The sequence below is a fragment of the Triturus cristatus genome, chromosome 1_1 (genome assembly GCF_964204655.1).
Source record: "Triturus cristatus chromosome 1_1, aTriCri1.1, whole genome shotgun sequence".
Lineage (NCBI taxonomy): Eukaryota > Metazoa > Chordata > Amphibia > Caudata > Salamandridae > Triturus > Triturus cristatus.
The window spans coordinates 918,492,391-918,510,264 of NC_140579.1; positions in this window are offsets into that span (position 1 = coordinate 918,492,391).

The window sequence follows — 17,874 nt, forward strand, 5'->3', positions numbered from 1 at the left end:
GCGCTCGACTCTCAGGTATTTGCAGCTGTGTGTGTGTTATGGCTAAATAGTGGGCCGATCAACCTGAACCCAAAAACATGCACCGTCTAGCGACCCAGACTGTTTCTTTACACAATGTTCAGACCAAGGTCGCAGCTCACGGCTAGGGATGTGAACAACAGACAGTTCTCATGTGAAGAAAAGGCGAGCAAGCATTTCTCAAATAATAACATGTAACTGCAGTGTCGTGTGCAAAAGCATCAAAAGTGACAAGATGGCTTTCTAACATCTAACGCGGTTATGCTAACTTAGCAATGTACGTATATAAATTGCAGCCCTCACTACAATGCTACTTTGATTTAAAACTGGGACTTGACAAAACACAGATCTCTCCAGCAAGTGAATTAACCTCCAGAATTATTTTACCATAATTATTATTCCCTGAGATTTACCGGGCACACAAAGATCTCTGCAGCAGGTGCCTTAACCCCACTAAATATTTTAGAATGCAGACTTTTCAACTAATTAAGCAGAACATATTTACTGCCATGTTTCTTCTTGTTGCCAATTTCTTTGTAGCACAGTTTTCAAAATAAATGTATATGTTGAGGCCCAGATTTTGCTTCAAGTTTGTGTCACTTTTTAGGCACAACCCTGATGTAAAATCTCATTTGTTAAATATTCTAATGCGCTTAAACGTACTCATGATAGACCTGCTAAACATACCTGTGAGGTCTCAAGTTCTGATGTCCCTTTATGTGATGTCACTTGCTCTGAGGTCATGGGTAGTGATGTCACTTACTGTAATGCAATGTCACGCTCTGTGATATCACAGACTGTGGTGACCAGGGCTTTAAGTGGGCCGGGACTCACCGGTGCTCAGTTTTTTAAACGGAGCCTCAAAACGGGTCTCTATCGGGCTCTATTTTGTGCCCTGGCACAGGCGGTCCGTTTTTTCCGGACTGCAGTGACAGCAAGCACATCAATGTGCACGTGCTCACACTACTCACTTCTCACTAGTGGAGAAGTTACGGCATGACGTCATGCCAAGTGAGCGTAGTAGGGGAAGGGAAATCCTTTAAAGAGAGTCATTTTCTCTCTGGATTTTCCTTCTCTTTTTGAAGTCAGGGGCAGCAACATTGGGTTGGTGTCACCAGGGCCTTAAGTGGAAGTTTTTTCAATTTTATTTAAAAGCCATAATTGCTGCTTATTTATTTTATGCAACTAACAACCATTGACAAAGCCAATAGTCCTGACTTGTTGTAGGTATGAAGTTACTTGTTGTATCATATATCAGGATGCAATAACCGAAACAGCAAAATACAAGTCGGGCGGCACACTATGCTAAGCACAGAATTTTAACTTACGTATGTTTAAGCCACACCCTTACTTACATTGGCCACACCCCTTTGAGAGACCCCCCAGTTTTTTCATCCCACTTAAAGCCCTGCTGGTGACACTTGCATACTGCATAACTTAGTTACTCCCCCCCACTTCTTTTTTTTTTTTACGGTTTATGCCCTGCCCCCATTTCTGTGGCAGGTGAGGTTACGAGAGCCCCTGTATTCTACACTGATAACATCATGAAAGGCCACATGCTTCTAGTCTGGTTAGGGCACATGAATTCATGTGCCCCTGGCTAAAGACGTCTATAGTGACAATCCCCACACTAGTGGCATCTCGAGGTCTCCCACACCCTCTAAGTGGTAACATCGCAAGAACCTACATGGTAGCCCTTACTGGTTTTTCATGAAAACCTCGTACCCGGTGCTTAAAATGAGCAGGTGCTGTCAGGTACCGAGTATCTTTGAAAAGCAGTGTGTCAGTAGTTCTCTGCTGAGGTGCAATACTTTTAAAGAGAGAGCACTTTTCTGTAGCAAATATGTACTCGGTGGACAGCCGCGCTTCGATATTCATATTTCTAGCACCACTTATTCCTTATTGATTGCAGGACAGGTCACTTGCCGCCCCCTCGGAAATCACACGGATCCCAGGGCGCCTCCGGTTTCAACATCTACAGCACGCCCGTGCCCTTCACTGGTCGCGTCAAAAGAGCTCCCATCCTTTTGCTGGTGAGGCGCTGAGTGCCCCATGCATCTTCATTGATGACGTCACAAGAGCACCCATGCCGTGGCATCGCAAAAGCCCTCAGGTCACTCACCGAAGGGAGAGCCCCTGCATGTCCAGTCTCTCTGGTACTCTGGGACTCGTTAAAGTATCCACCTCCCCTGCTTCTCCTCCTGCAGACTTCATTGGGTACCCTCACAACCCTGTTATTTCATGAAGTTCAGGGCACCCTGGGAATGGCCTCCTCTGTGCCCTCCAGAAGCTCCGTCTTGAAAAGACTGTGGGAATTCAAATGAGCGCGCAGTAGAGGCCGTGTACTGCGAACGACCTATTGTGAGGTCATAAATAATAATAATAACAGCAATAAATCTGGCATTTTCCCCGTGAGTGCCCTAAGAGGGCAGACTGGAAGCCCTCTGCAGGTCCTTGCCAGGGAAGGCCCCACGTTCACATGCCAACCCTCTGTAGTGACTGAGACTCCACGTAGGAAATGCGTAAAAGAATGACATTACGTGGCGCAGACAGGCCTACCAACTTCAACAACAAGCATTTGTAAGGCAATTGGTCTCGCATTTGTGAAATTCAGATAGTGGCGTTGTGAATTATATTGTTTTTTAGTAGAGGGGTCTATAGGACTAAGAATGAGGAATTACCACTAGGAAGAGAGACACAGCAGCAGCACTGCCTGGAGGATTTAGAATGAGGAATTAGAATGGGACTAGAGTAACAGCTAGCAGCAGTGTCTATAGGAATTAGAATGAGGAATTACAGACAGGACCAGAATAGCAACTAGCAGCACTGGAGGATTTAGGATGAGGAACTACTACTGGGACCAGAGAAACAGCGAGCAGCACTGGCTAGAGGACTTAGAATGGGGAATCACCACTGTGACCAGAGCTACAGCTGCAGCACTGCCTAGAGGAATTAGAATGATGAGTTATTGATGGGACCAGTAAAGCAGCTAGCAGCACTGCCTAGAGGACTAAGAATGAGGAATTGCCACTGTGACCAGAGAAGCAGCTGCAGCTCTGTCTAGGGGATTTAGAATGAGGAATTACCCACGGGACCAGAGACACAGCTGCAGCACTGTCTAGAATACTTAGACTGAGGAATTACAGCCAGGACCACAGAAGCAGCTAGCAGCACTGCCTAGAAGACTTAGAATAAGCAATTACTGACAGGACCAAAGAAGCAGCTAGCAGCAGTCAAAAGGACTTACAATGAGGAATTACTACTGGGACCAGAGAAGCAGCTGCAGCACTGTCTAGAGGACTAGGAATCAGGAGTTACCACTGGGATTAGAAAACTAGCTAGCAGAACTGTCTAGAGGACCATGAATGAGGAATTACAACTGGGAACAGAGACACAGCTGCTTCACTGCTTAGAGGCCTAAGAATAGGGAATTACCACTGGGACCAGAGGTGCAGCTAGCAGCACTGCCTAGAGGACTAAGAATGAGGAATTATCACTGGGATTAGAGACACTGCTGTAGCACTGCCTAGAGGACTAAGAATGAGGAATTACCGCTGGGACCAGAGGATCAGCTAGAAGCACTGCCTAGAGGAATAAGGATGAGGAATTACCACTGGGACCAGAGAAGCAGCTGCAACACTGTCTAGAGGACTTGGAATAAGGAATTACCACTGGGACCAGACAACCAGCTAGCAGCACTGTCTAAAGGACTATGGATAAGGAATTACAACTGGGAGCAGAGATGCACCTGCGGCACTGCCGAGAGGACTACGAATTGGGAATTACCGACGTGACCAGAGAAACATCTAGCAGCACTGTCTAGAGGACTAAGAATGAGGAATTACCACTGTGACCAGAGAAGCAGCTAGCAGCACTGCCTAAAGGACTTAGAATGAGGAATTACCACTGGGACCAGAGAAGCAGCTAGCAGCAGTCTAGAGGGCTTAGAATGAGGAATTACCACTGGGACCAGAGAAGCAGCTCCAACACTGCCTAGAGGACTAGGAATCAGGAGTTATCACTGCGACTAGAAAACTAGCTAGCAGAACTGTCTAGAGGACTGTGAATGAGGAATTACAACTGGAAACAGAGACACAGTTGCTTCACTGCCTAGAGAACTAATAATGGACAATTAACACTGGGACCAGAGAAGCAGCTACCAGCACTGTCTAGAGTACTTCGAATGAGGAATTACCACTGGGACCACAGGATCAGCTAGCAGCACTGCCTAGAGGACTGAGAATGAGGAATTACCACTGGGACCAGAGACACTACTGCAGCACTGCGTAGAGGACTAAGAATGTGGAATTACCGCTGGGACCAGACGATCAGCTAGAAGCACTGCCTAGAGGACTAAGGATGAGGAATTACCACTGGGACCAGAGAATCAGCTGCAGCACTGTCTAGAGGACTTGGAATAAGGAATTACCACTGGGACCAGACAACCAGCTAGCAGAACTGTCTAGAGGACTATGGGTAAGGAATTACAACTGGGAACAGAGTCATACCTGCAGCACTGCCTAGAAGACTAAGAATGAGGAATTACCACTGCGACCAGAGAAGCAGCACTGCCTAGAGGACTAAGAATGAGGAATTACCACTGCGACCAGAGAAATAGCTAGCAGCACTGCCTAAAGGACTTAGAATGAGGAATTACCACTGGGACCAGAGAAGCAGCTAGGAGTACTGTCCAGAGGACTAAAAATGAGGAATTACCGCTGGGACAAGAGAACCAGCTAGCAGTAGTCTGGCGGACTTAGAATGAGGAATTACTACTGGGACCAGAGAAGCAGCTGCAGCACTGTCTAGAGGACTGGGAATCAGGAGTTACCATTGGGACTAGAAAACCAGCTAGCAGAACTGTCTAGAGGACTATGAATGAGGAATTACAACTGGGAACAGAGACGCAGCTGGCAGCACTTTCTAGAGGACTTGGAATGGGAAATTACCACTGGGGCCAGAAAACCAGCTAGCAGATCTGTCTAGAGGACTATGGATGAGGAATTACAACTGGGAACAGAGACGTACCTGCACCACTGCCTAGAGGGCTAAGAATGAGGAATTACCACTGTGACCAGAGACACTGCTGCAGCACTGCCTAGAGGACTTAGAATGAGGAATTACAACTGGGAACAGAGACGCAGCTGTTTCACTGCCTAGAGGACTAAGAACAAGGAATTAACACTGGGACCAGAGAAGCAGCTGCCAGCGCTGTCTAGAGGACTAAGAATAAGGATTTACCACTGGGACCAGAGACACTACTGCAGCACTGCCTAGAGGACTTAGAATGAGGAATTACAACTGGAAACAGAGATGCAGCTGTTTCACTGCCTAGAGGACTAAGAACGAGGAATTAACACTGGGACCAGAGAAGGAGCTACCAGCACTGTCTAGAGGACTAGGAATCAGGAGTTACCACTGGGATTAGAAAACTAGCTAACAGAACTGTCTAGAGGACCATGAATGAGGAATTACAACTGAGAACAGAGACACAGCTGCTTCACTGCCTAGAGGACTAAGAATAGGGAATTAACACTGGGACCAGAGAAGCAGCTACCAGCACTGTCTAGAGAACTTAGAATGAGGAATTACCACTGGGACCAGAGGTTCAGCTAGCAGCACTGCCTAGAGGACTAAGAATGAGGAATTATCAGTGGGATTAGAGACACTGCTGCAGCACTGCCTAGAGGACTAAGAATGAGGAATTACCGCTGGGACCAGAGACACAGCTGCAGCACTGCCTAGAGGACTTAAAATGAGGAACTACCAACAGGACCAGGTAAGCACCTAGCAGCACTGCCTAGTGGACTTAGAATGAGGAATTATTGCTTGGACCAGAGAAGCAACTAGCAGCACTACCTAGAGGACATAGAATGACAAAATTCCGAATGGCCCAGAGAAGCAGCTAGCAGCGCTGCCTAGAGGACTAAGACTCGGGAATTACCACTGAGACCACAGAAGCAGCTGCAACACTGTCTAGAGGACTTAGAATGAGGAATTACCTCTGGGACCAGAAAACCATCTAGCAGTACTGTCTAAAGGACTATGGATAAGGAATTACAACTGGGAGCAGAGATGCACCTGCGGCACTGCCAAGAGGACTAAGAATTGGGAATAACCGACGTGACCAGAGAAACATCTAGCAGCACTGTCTAGAGGACTAAGAATGAGGAATTACCACTGTGACCAGAGAAGCAGCTAGCAGCACTGCCTAAAGGACTTAGAATGAGGAATTACCACTGGGACCAGAGAAGCAGCTAGCAGCAGTCTAGAGGGCTTAGAATGAGGAATTACCACTGGGACCAGAGAAGCAGCTAGCAGCAGTCTAGAGGGCTTAGAATGAGGAATTACCACTGGGACCAGAGAAGCAGCTGCAACACTGCCTAGAGGACTAGGAATCAGGAGTTATCACTGCGACTAGAAAACTAGCTAGCAGAACTGTCTAGAGGACTGTGAATGAGGAATTACAACTGGAAACAGAGACACAGTTGCTTCACTGCCTAGAGGACTAAGAAGGGAGAATTAACACTGGGACCAGTGAAGCAGCTACCAGCACTGTCTAGCGTACTTAGAATGAAGAATTACCACTGGGACCAGAGGATCAGCTAGCAGCACTGCCTAGAGGACTGAGAATGAGGAATTACCACTGGGACCAGAGACACTACTGCAGCACTGCCTAGAGGACTAAGAATGTGGAATTATCGCTGGGACCAGAGAAGCAGCTGCAGCACTGTCTAGAGGACTTGGAATAAGTAATGACCACTGGGACCAGACAACCAGCTAGCAGAACTGTCTAGAGGACTATGGGTAAGGAGTTACAACTGGGAACAGAGTCATACCTGCAGCACTGCCTAGAGGACTAAGAATGAGGAATTACCACTGCGACCAGAGAAGCAGCACTGCCTAGAGGACTAAGAATGAGGAATTATCACTGCGACCAGAGAAGCAGCTAGCAGCACTGCCTAAAAGACTTAGAATGAGGAATTACCACTGGGACCAGAGAAGCAGCTTGCAGTACTGTCTAGAGGACTAAAAATGAGGAATTACCGCTGGGACCAGAGAACCAGCTAGCAGCAGTCTGGAGGACTTAGAATGAGGAATTACTACTGGGACCAGAGAAGCAGCTACAGCACTGTCTAGAGGACTGGGAATCAGGAGTTACCATTGGGACTAGAAAACCAGCTAGCAGAACTGTCTAGAGGACTATGAATGAGGAATTACAACTGGGAACAGAGACGCAGCTGGCAGCACTTTCTAGAGGACTTGGAATGGGAAATTACCACTGGGACCAGAAAACCAGCTAGCAGATCTGTCTCGAGGACTATGGATAAGGAATTACAACTGGGAACAGAGACATACCTGCAGCACTGCCTAGAGGACTAAGAATGAGGAATTACCACTGTGACCAGAGAAGCAGCTGCTTCACTGCCTAGAGGACTAAGAATGGGGAATTAACACTGGGACCAGAGAAGCAGCTGCCAGCACTGTCTAGAGGACTAAGAATAAGGAATTACCACTGGGACCAGAGACACTGCTGCAGCACTGCCTAGAGGACTTAGAATGAGGGATTACAACTGGGAACAGAGACACAGCTGTTCCACTGCCTAGAGGACTAAGAAGGGGGAATTAACACTGGGACCAGAGAAGCAGCTACCAGCACTGTCTAGAGGACTAAGAATAAGGAATTACCACTGGGACCAGAGACACTGCTGCAGCACTGCCTAGAGGACTTAGGATGAGGAATTACAGCCAGGACCAGAGAAGTAGCTAGCAGCACTGCCTAGAAGACTTAGAATAAGCAATTACTGACAGGACCAAAGATGCAGCTAGCAGCAGTCAAAATGACTTACAATGAGGAATTACCACTGGGACCAGAGACACTGCTGCAGCACTGCCTAGAGGACTTAGAATGAGGAATTTTCACTGGGACCAGTGAAGCAACTAGTAACAATGCCTAAAGGACTTAGAATGAGAAATTACCAATGGGAGTAGAGAAGAAGCTAGCAGCACTTTCTAGAGGACTTAGAATGTCCTGATAGATGTAGTGGAACATTCCCTACCCCGATAGAGGCAAATACCAGTGTTTTTGTGAAGTTGTTATACAGAAGGAATATAGAATGGAGCTCTTTCAGAGTCCTGTGCAAAGCTTGTGGTCCAGGAAAAACTAAAACTAGGAAGTTCATTGTGAATGGAAAAATCATTGAGAAGGTGCCCAATTTTACCTATTTAGGTAATGTTTTTAACAACAAATTGAGTTGGGATAAACTAATTATGACAAGGGCCCAACAGACCAGTAGAATAACAGAGGGGCTGTTTCGTTTTGCCTGTAAATTGGGACATAAACCGGTTACAGAAATGATAATTATATATAAATCCAAATGTTTATCTGTAGCTACTTTTGGGGTTATCATAAGAGTTATCAGATTCAGGTTTTAGAGAATACATTTTTAAAAAGGCTTTTAATGATTCAGAGTAGTACTTCAACCTCATTTTGTCATTCAGAGGTGGGCCTGAAATACGTGAAAGATGGGATAAACATTCATTGCAATGTTTGTTTGTTTTTCTTTTGTTGAGAAATGATCAATAAAAAAAAATTTAAAAAAAATAAAAAGATAGGATAAACATTACACCCCTTATCCTATGGGCAAAAATCTGGTCTTCGGAGACTTTGACATTCACTAGGAGTATCCTTAAAGATTGTATAAATCTGGATAATGCAATGTCACTCCCTTGGCTGCGTTATGTTAGGGATACTTTTTATAAGATTGGCCTAGAGGAATGTTATAATAACCCAGATACTATTGAGTCTAATATGAAAATGATTATAAAAAATGCATACCGCACTGAATTAAGGATGTCTGACCAGGGCAGGGGAACGTTAGATGATGGGGCATTAGGTCCCTAGCAATTTTATTTGTCTTTTACTTCGCATGTACAATCGCGTTTTCTGTTGACCAGATTTCGATTGGGAACACTGCATTTTTTAGTGGCCTATCATAAACAGGCCAGCTGGTGTGAGAGACTAGCCCCCTGTCCTTGTAATAATCTGGCCAAACAGAGTACAATGCATTTTCTGTTCTTCTGCTCCCTGTATAAATACCCTAGAGCACGTTTTATTAAACCTATATTGAACGCTATTAGGCCCTGCTCTTATCAAGAGGGCTATGCCTATTTAAGGGCACTATCTACGGCTGTAATCTCTAGTGCAGTACTTAGTTTCATTAGAACTGCATTTATAATCAGGAAACGTTATGAAGTATGAAAATGAATCTACTTTTATTTATTTTACTAAAAATGTTCTTTTTACTCAACTGTACAAACTGAGGTGGGGATAGCTAAGATGATTTTTAAATTGATTAATTTTGCTGGTTTATTAAGATCTATCGAAGGGAATATGTGTGAATTTTGTAATTGTTTTTAGATGTTTTATTGTGTAAACTTTTATGATTCTAATGAATCGAATAAAGTTATTTGAACTGAACTTGTGAAACCTGAACATAAGTAAGAGTTCACAAACAGAAAGAAAACAATATAAAATCTACCCACTCCTAATTAAGCCAAGTAAAATCTTGCGTATGGAATAAGGGTAGAACATACATGTTAAACAAACCCAAAATAAAGGAACATTATAAGAACAAAAATTTAGTCTGCAATGAAAATAAACATGACGCAAACAGTGGTCATGTTTACAAAATGTGAAGAGTTAACAAACAATGTTTGTCATTGGCTAATAGGCGTTGAATTAGAGCATAAATGTTGTTATAAATAAAACAGAAAAAAGGATTTTATCTACAATAAAGTGCACTTAACAAATAATGTTTGCCATCGGCTAGTAGGCTTTAAATTAGTGTGTGAAAGTTGTTTAAATAAAACAGAAAAAAGATTTTATCTACAAAAAGTGCACGCTATTCTATATGTTAGTTAGAACAGTGGCATTAGCATACAATACATCGCACACATCCTGCATAGGGTTATGTAACTAAAGAGACCAAAAGGGAACAATCTTTACAAAATGCTGCAGACTGCACAAAAATAAAATAGTGTGCAAGCATAAAGGTAAAAAGCCTTTAAAGAAAGGATACACGTGATTGGCCAATTCTTCAGAGGGGAGCAATACCTGAAAATGTGGCACAAATAAAAGCCATAAACCAAAGGAAAGCAAGCTTTTACGAACAACACATATTTGAACGACTCGCCAGCGAAGGGGGTGAGAAGTACCTAAGAGGCACTTTTGCCCCCAGCCCCAAGACCATCCTCTTGAAAAACAAAACTAAAAGCTTGCTGGACTTTTTTCGCTGTCCTGGGGTGGTTATTAATGGTTGTCGACACTGAAAAGCCTCAGAGAACGAGCTGAAAACCACTGTTTATAGTGGTTTTCAGCTCGTTTTCCTTGCTGCCGTGCGATATCCGCTCCTCACCGTGTGACCGTGTGATGGGAGCCGATATCGTGGGTCATACGGTGGCACTGTGTGAGTTGGCAGGTCTGCACAGGGCCAGCAATACATGGGCCACACCCAGGGGAAGCCAGGCCCCTGCACACGTGTGCCCTGGCACCATACAAGCTGTAAGGTAAAGGAGTTATTGTCAATTTCTCTCTTCACCAGGGGAAATCAACAATTACAGAAAATGAGTGCCAAGATGTGCCCCTCTACATCCGTGAAAGTGCTGGTGTAATTTGTTTTGTAGTGGAGACGGAGTTCCATGTACGCACATTGCTATGTTAGCATAAGCGCCTTAGACGTAAAGCGCCATCTTGCCACTTTTGCTGCTTTTGCACACGACACTGCAGGTAGCTGTTATTATAAGAAAAACTGCTTGCTTGCTCTTTCTTCACATGAGAACGGTCTGTTGTTCACATCCCTAGACGCGCACCGCGACCTTAGTCTGAACACTGTGTGCAGAACCCGTCAAGGTCAAATAACAATGTATGCTTTTGAATACATGTTGATCGGCCCACGCTCTAGCCATAACACGCACACAGCTGCAAAGATCTGAAACTCAGGTGCCTTTAACATTGCATTTGCATGCATGATTCAGACACTTTTGGAGACAACCTTTTCCAGACACAGAGCAGAGCTGATCCTGTGATGTGATTCACCTAAGCTGATAGTTACGGTATGGGGTTCCCCATTCAAGCCTAGAGACCTTCTATTAATTTCAGAAAACTAGCTTACTAGCGAAGGGAGGGTGGCTATATTCCAATATCATTTGTAAATATGATTTCTCCCTTCATTTTCTATGGTATTGTAACAATGCTGATGGTTCTGTTTTTAATCATTTGTCTGCTTATGTTAGCCAAAGTACTGCACCTTAGGGCACGTAGTTAAAAATAAACATTTTAAACTTTACTGTGTCTCTGATTACTCTTGTTGTGGACTGATATGAGAATAATAACGAAAACGTGTTTCTGATTCCCACTATTCCTGAGAGTACTCTAAGTCGCTTGTTCTGGGTTGTCTAATCATTGGTAGCTTCGAGATGATACGGAGAATGAATGAGACACTGATGCTAGTCGGATAGGGGTTCTGGGTACTGAGGTGAGTTTTTGGTACACCACAATTCACTGAGGTCCTGGTTTCCTGCGCATAGTTCTGTGCATGAGCAGAATACCTGCAACATGGTGCACCCGTGTTTGGTCTTATGATTGAGATGCCTTAATAGTGCTTATATTAGTCCACAATACCCTCACTCTTGTTTCCGGTTGACGGGAGTGACGGTTTTAGCCTACCTAAATAGTTGATATATAGGTTCTATCAAGCTTGACAATTAAAAAGGTTTCATTTTCTCTTATACCCTTTTTGTGCTACAATTCATATAGATTGTTTTTCTTCTCTGTGTCCTTATGGCTAAAGTCGCTATTGCAGCGCATAGTCGCGCGCCTCTCCAGCGTCATTTGACGCAGTTCGGGGTGCCTGACGATGGGATGTCTATTATCTTTGTAGTGAGTGCCAATGCATCGCATCCCTATGAGCTATTTTACTCTTGGGTTACCTTGCTGGCGGTGAATGCAGACGATGGTACGTTTCACTCATACACTCCTACGGCAGTCCCGGCAAATTACACGCCATATAGGACGCAGGAAATTCCAATTTCCGCTTGGCAGCATCGTATTTGGTTCAATGGCGCCCTCCCCCACATGGTTACATCGGTTCGTTTTGGGTCCCTTGTCCATTCCAGGGGCCACTTGGCCAGTATTGGCCGGGTTTACACCACATCCACGTTATTTGCAGGCCACGATGGATGAGTTACGTCTACTCCATACCGCCCTGATTACGGTACATCGGGCTTTTGTGCAATACGTTTCACGCAATGTCCAGGTAGGGGCACCTGTAGTTGCGGAGCAACCAGCTGGCTGGGATTACTATCAGTCCCGTCATGGTTAATTCGGTAATGGGCAAGCGCCCCCAAAATAAGGACGATATGCCTTATTGGCTTGCTGAGAAATTTGACCAGCTGGAAGCAGTTTTTCAAAATTCTACCCCCGTGGATAAACACAGGATTCTCACCATTAGTTTGCAGAAAGACTTGGTCCCAGAAGTAGCTGATTGTGATAACTGGGGTAAAGTATTTGCAGCAGTCTACTCGAAGTGCTTCGGCACCCCGTCTAGGGCTGTACTGCCCTCCGTGATCAAACGTGTTCAGGATCAACACGGTCCTGAGGTGGCGGTCGAGTTAGGTATGAGGCTTGTCAGCGTGTTCGACGTAGTTGCCACGCTCATCCTTGCTAACGTCAAGGGAGATGGGGTTAACTTTCAAGTGTCGAATGAGCTGCGCCTCGTCGCCGATGTCGATAAACCCCGGCAGTTACCAAAAATGATTGCGGAGGCTTATAAGACCATTGGCCGCAATAGTTTGGGGGTTAAGCCTTTTGTTCAGACAACGGCTCAACCGCAACCTAAGACAGGGACGTTTTCTAAAGACGAACGTCCAGCTTTTCCTAAACAAAATTGGAAAGCTAAGAAACAGGGGAAGCAACAACAGAAACAGGGGTCTCGTCCTGTGTCGCCAGACCAAGCGACTACTGAGCTTTGAGCAATCGCACTAGGATTAGGTCTCCTGATAGATTTCAGGTTCCTGAGCAACGTTCTCCTCGTTCTTCACAGGAAACATCGGTCTCACATTCCGGTGGAGGTGAATGTGGCAAAGGTCGGGGTGCCCAACAATGACGTGAGCAGCCCCGTCAGACTGAGGGTAAAGGCAAGCAGGACGAATTTGCACGACGACATCCCCCTTTTCAAAAAAAGAAAGTTGCTGCACTAACAGCGAGGTATGCCACAGATAGTGAGAACGCAGCTTCAGAACCTAACATGGGCACTAATGCTGCTCGACAGCTCAGCGGAGGTTAAAGTAGTGCGGCAAGCACTGCGGTTAATTTCTGAAGGCAACAGCAACTGACACATTTATTACTGTAGAAACTGCTGATACTAGAGTGGCTCCCCCTGACAGACTATATGACATAGTCCTTTTAATTGAAGGTGACATACAACGTACAATAAAAGGGATTTTTGGGGAAAATCTGACCTCTACATATGACATTCTGTTAGCAGAGGCAGACTGGCCCCCGGCTTTCGTTTTGGCCGCTCCTAGAGGGGAGGAGGTAATCCTCACATCCTTCGTGCACACTGTGCCGAAGGATCAGGCTCAGAACTTTGCAGAAGAGTGGGCTCAGGTACTTGCTCCGGCGTTGTATATGACTCAGGTTGGGTGGGATAAGTTGTCGCCTAGCCATGAGATTCCATTACGGTCTATGCCCCAGCCGCAACCCCAATATCCCATGCGCCGCGAAGCTCGAGCTCACATCGCGGAAATCCTTGAACAATTGGAATATCAAGGTGTTATTGAAACGTGTGTGTCACCCATGTATAATCCTCTATTCATTGTAACTAAACCTGATGGGTCGTACCGCCTAGTTTTGGATTACCAGCATTTGAACTCTCATTGTCGGACCTGTGCTATACAGAATACCCACAGTTCTGCCCTAGTTGATAGTCTTGTGCGAAAAAGGTTTAAGACCACACTTGACATCTCCAATGGCTTTTATAGCCATAATCTGTCCTCGATTAGTAGTCAATGGACAGCCTTTACTTCTGGCGGCAAACAAAAACAGTTTAAAAGATTAGCCATGGGCTATGAGAACAGTCCAGGTGTCTTTGCCTCTCGTGGAGTCTCTCTGTTAGAGAGCATTGACCCTGATGCGTACTCATATGTGGATGATATCTATCTCACAGACGACGAATTATGGCCGCATCTGTGTCGCGTTGACCGCATCATCGTCATGTTTGCGGACTTCGGTTACAAATTCAACTTTCAAAATCACACATTGCAGAGTTCACAGTGTTGTTTTTGGGCTATGAACTCGACAACAAAGGCCGAGGATTAGCACCTCACTTCCTGCAGAAGTGCGCATGTTTGCGTGCTCCAACAACACTGAAGAAACTACAATCTTTGCTGTTTTTTTTAAATTTCGGGCGAACTGATATTCCCGATTATGCCCAGCGTATCAAGCCGCTATATGCCTTGGTACAACCTACTTTTTCCAAATCGAGCTGGCTGCCAGAACATTCGGCTATCTTGCAATCTTTGCAGGCTGATCTTCTGGCTTCACAATAATTACTGACGCGTGATAACCACACTAACCTGGTCATAAGAATTGTTCCTGGCGCAGTGGGTTTCACGTACTTAATGTTCAATGATTGCGACACAGTCCCCATTGCTTACAAATCACACTTGTACACATCGGCTGAAATGCGCTTTTCCACTGTCGAGAAAGTTTTGACTGCAGTGCAGATGGTCATTCTAAAGGAAAGAGCGCTGTCACAAGGGAAACGCATGTTGGTTGTCACACCGTATCCTGCCCTAGAGGCAGTAACGAAAGCCAGTGTACATAATTCTAAAGATTTGCATCCACGTTGGATACAATGGGCCACTTCCTTGACATCGCCGGATCTTACTTACATCTTTGATGCCTCATTGCAGACTCAGGAGTATTTGCAGTATGAATTTGTTCATCCAGCTCCTCTGTCCTTGCGCCCGCTTGAGGATTACCATTGTGTCATGTATACTGACTGTTCGGCGAAACCGGCGACGGAATCTAAGCATGCTTACTCAGCGGCCTGCGCAATGGTGGCTGGGACTTTCGTGAATGGTGAATTCAACTCTGATGTCGTGCACACGCAGTCATTAGGTGATTGTACCGCCCAGTTGGCAGAGCTATGTGCTCTGGTGCTTGCACTGGAGTTTGCTGATCCTCAAGTTACTACTCTTATAGTGAGTGACTCTTTTTACTGTGTTCAGTCTTTTAACGACAATTTATTATTTTGGTCTCAAAATGAGTATCGTGATTCCAAAGGTAGCACAATCAAGCATAAAATGCTTTGGGTTTGAGTCGCAGAACTTAAACAGCATCTGCCTCTCGTGAATGTAATTCATACTCTTGGACACCAGCGCGTTGGTGTCCAAGCTGTCGGAAACAGCTTAGCTGACGAAGCAGCGAAAACAGCAGTGGCAACATGTCTAGTAGCAGCAGTAACAAGATCCAAAAGTAAGATTGATGATGACATCTTGGCAGCTATTGCTGCAACAGAGAAGGGAAGTGATTACCCTAGAGGTTTCCCTTTTAAATACTCTTATCATTTAAGTCCTGATAAAGTTCCCTATGTGAGAATTAACGACGTTGGTGGCAGATTGATTCCCAACGCGGACTGCAGACTTTCATTGATAACAGCAGCCCACGAGGGTATGGCTTCTGCCCATGCCGGAGTTTCGTCGACTGTTACTCTCTTACAACAACGGTACTGGTGGCGCGGATTGTACAAACACACTTGTGCTTATGTACTTAATTGTGACATCTGCCAGCGTATTAACCCTTCAACTGCTGCGCGCCCACCACAGACACAGTTGTACATATCTAATAAACCACTTGGGTGTGTTTATTTAGATCACTGCGGTCCATTCTCCTCTGATACTGCGTATAAGTACATCTTAGTTGCAGTGGATTCATGCACACGTTTTCTTTGGGTATGACCACAACGGAGTGCTGATGCTCGAACTGTCATCAGGGATTTGCGTGTCTTTGTGGGAATTTTCGCATGTGGTACCCTTCATTCGACCAAGTGTGAGAAGGTGGCCTGATATATGCGGTCCACTAGTTCTAGTGGGCACCTTGTATCAGTCCAAACAACCCCTTATGTTGAATGGTTAAAGACAACCTTATATGAAAGCTATCCTAGTGGTAGCTATGGAGAGCAGCCGTCAGGCTATGTCTTGAAGGAATGTAAAGCAGCTTGTTTTTCTCTTGAATGATCAAATGAAAAGACAACCACACCAGGTATATATTTAAAATATATGTATTTAGGTTAACACACACCCCTCTAGTCTCTTTATGAGACTGGAGTTCGAAGTACTTTGTTTACAAGTCCACAATTATCAGTAATAGCACAAATACACGTTTGGGCCCTAGGGGCGTACCAAACCATATACCAAAAAAGTGGTATAAGAACCAAACCTTGAATTGACACTATGCCTAAAGCCTGTAGAATCGCTGGAACCCCAAGGAACCACCCAAGGTAGTGACACAGGGGACCCACGGGGACTGTAAGCAGTGTGTAAACACAACCGCGGGTTCCCGTTATCTTCTATGGGCAATGTCGCAGTTGGAAATATAAAGATTAGGGACACTTCTAATCGAGTCAGGACCAAACCCTATTGGACTTAAGAAGTTCCAGGGCTAGCACCCACGGGAGCACCGGAGTACTCGAGTTACCTCACCCAGGGAAGCCGGGTGCATAGGTGTCTTTTGGTGTCGGGTCGCGTCGTCAATTTCAATGGAAGCCTGCAAAGAACTGCTACTGCCGTGAAGAAGAGAAGTGTCCGAAGAGATCCAAGCCTGGATCTAGGATGGAAGGAACCTGCAAGCAGAGGGGACAGAGTCTGGGTAACTAGCCAGTGACCAGGGGCAGGATGGACCAATGCCCACAGATGTCGGGTGCTTCAGGTGAGTTGATGGGTGTCTTGACTCTTCAGCCACGAGGTCCAGGAGGCGTCGACGAAGTCCACGAGCCGGATTCGAGATGTCCCACAAAGTCTATCGAGTGCTGCGGTGTCGGCGACCATAATGGACACAACAAGCCTTGGCGACGGCAAGTTACTGGAATTCAGAGAAAGGACTGCGGTGCAGAGCAGCAAGGTCTGAGGGACTCACCCAGCAAGGGTAAGTCAGGGCATGTCTGGAGCAACCAGGTAAGCCCAATTAGAAAAGGAGTTGCCTTCGTGGGGACCTGCTAGCCAATGGGCTAGTGATCGCGAAGGAGCCTCGAGCGGTCGCACTTGAAGCTGGCCCACGGGTCACTCGTGGAGTGGAGGCCAACAATCTTCGGTGCAGGAGTCACGGTTCCACGTCACCCACGATAGCCACGGGCCTCAGCTTTGCTGTGGACTCAGGGTAGCCTTGGGGAAGTCTGGAAATCCACCTCTGGTGATGCAAAGACTTCGGCGTCCGGTGGGAGCTTCAGCGATGCAGATGGGTCAGTTGCTTCTTTGCTGCCTGCCAAGCAGGGGAGTCACGCCTTGACCCCAAGGGAGATTTCTTCAGTCTTCTAGTCAGGATAGAACGTCGAAGGTCCAGGATGTATGTTGCAGAGTTTTGTCCAGGGAAATCTAAAGTCCTAGGGACTGAATTCCTATAGTTATAGTAAGTTTAGGGGATGGACTAACTCTAAGGCCCCACCTATGGGTGGGCTTGGAAAGAGGGGTGGTTACACCCATTTCCTTTTTCGAGTTTCGCGCCAGAGCAGGGGCAGGCAGCCCCTGCAACCGGTTTGAACTTGAGTATGCACAGGGACACCAAGTGTGCCCCCA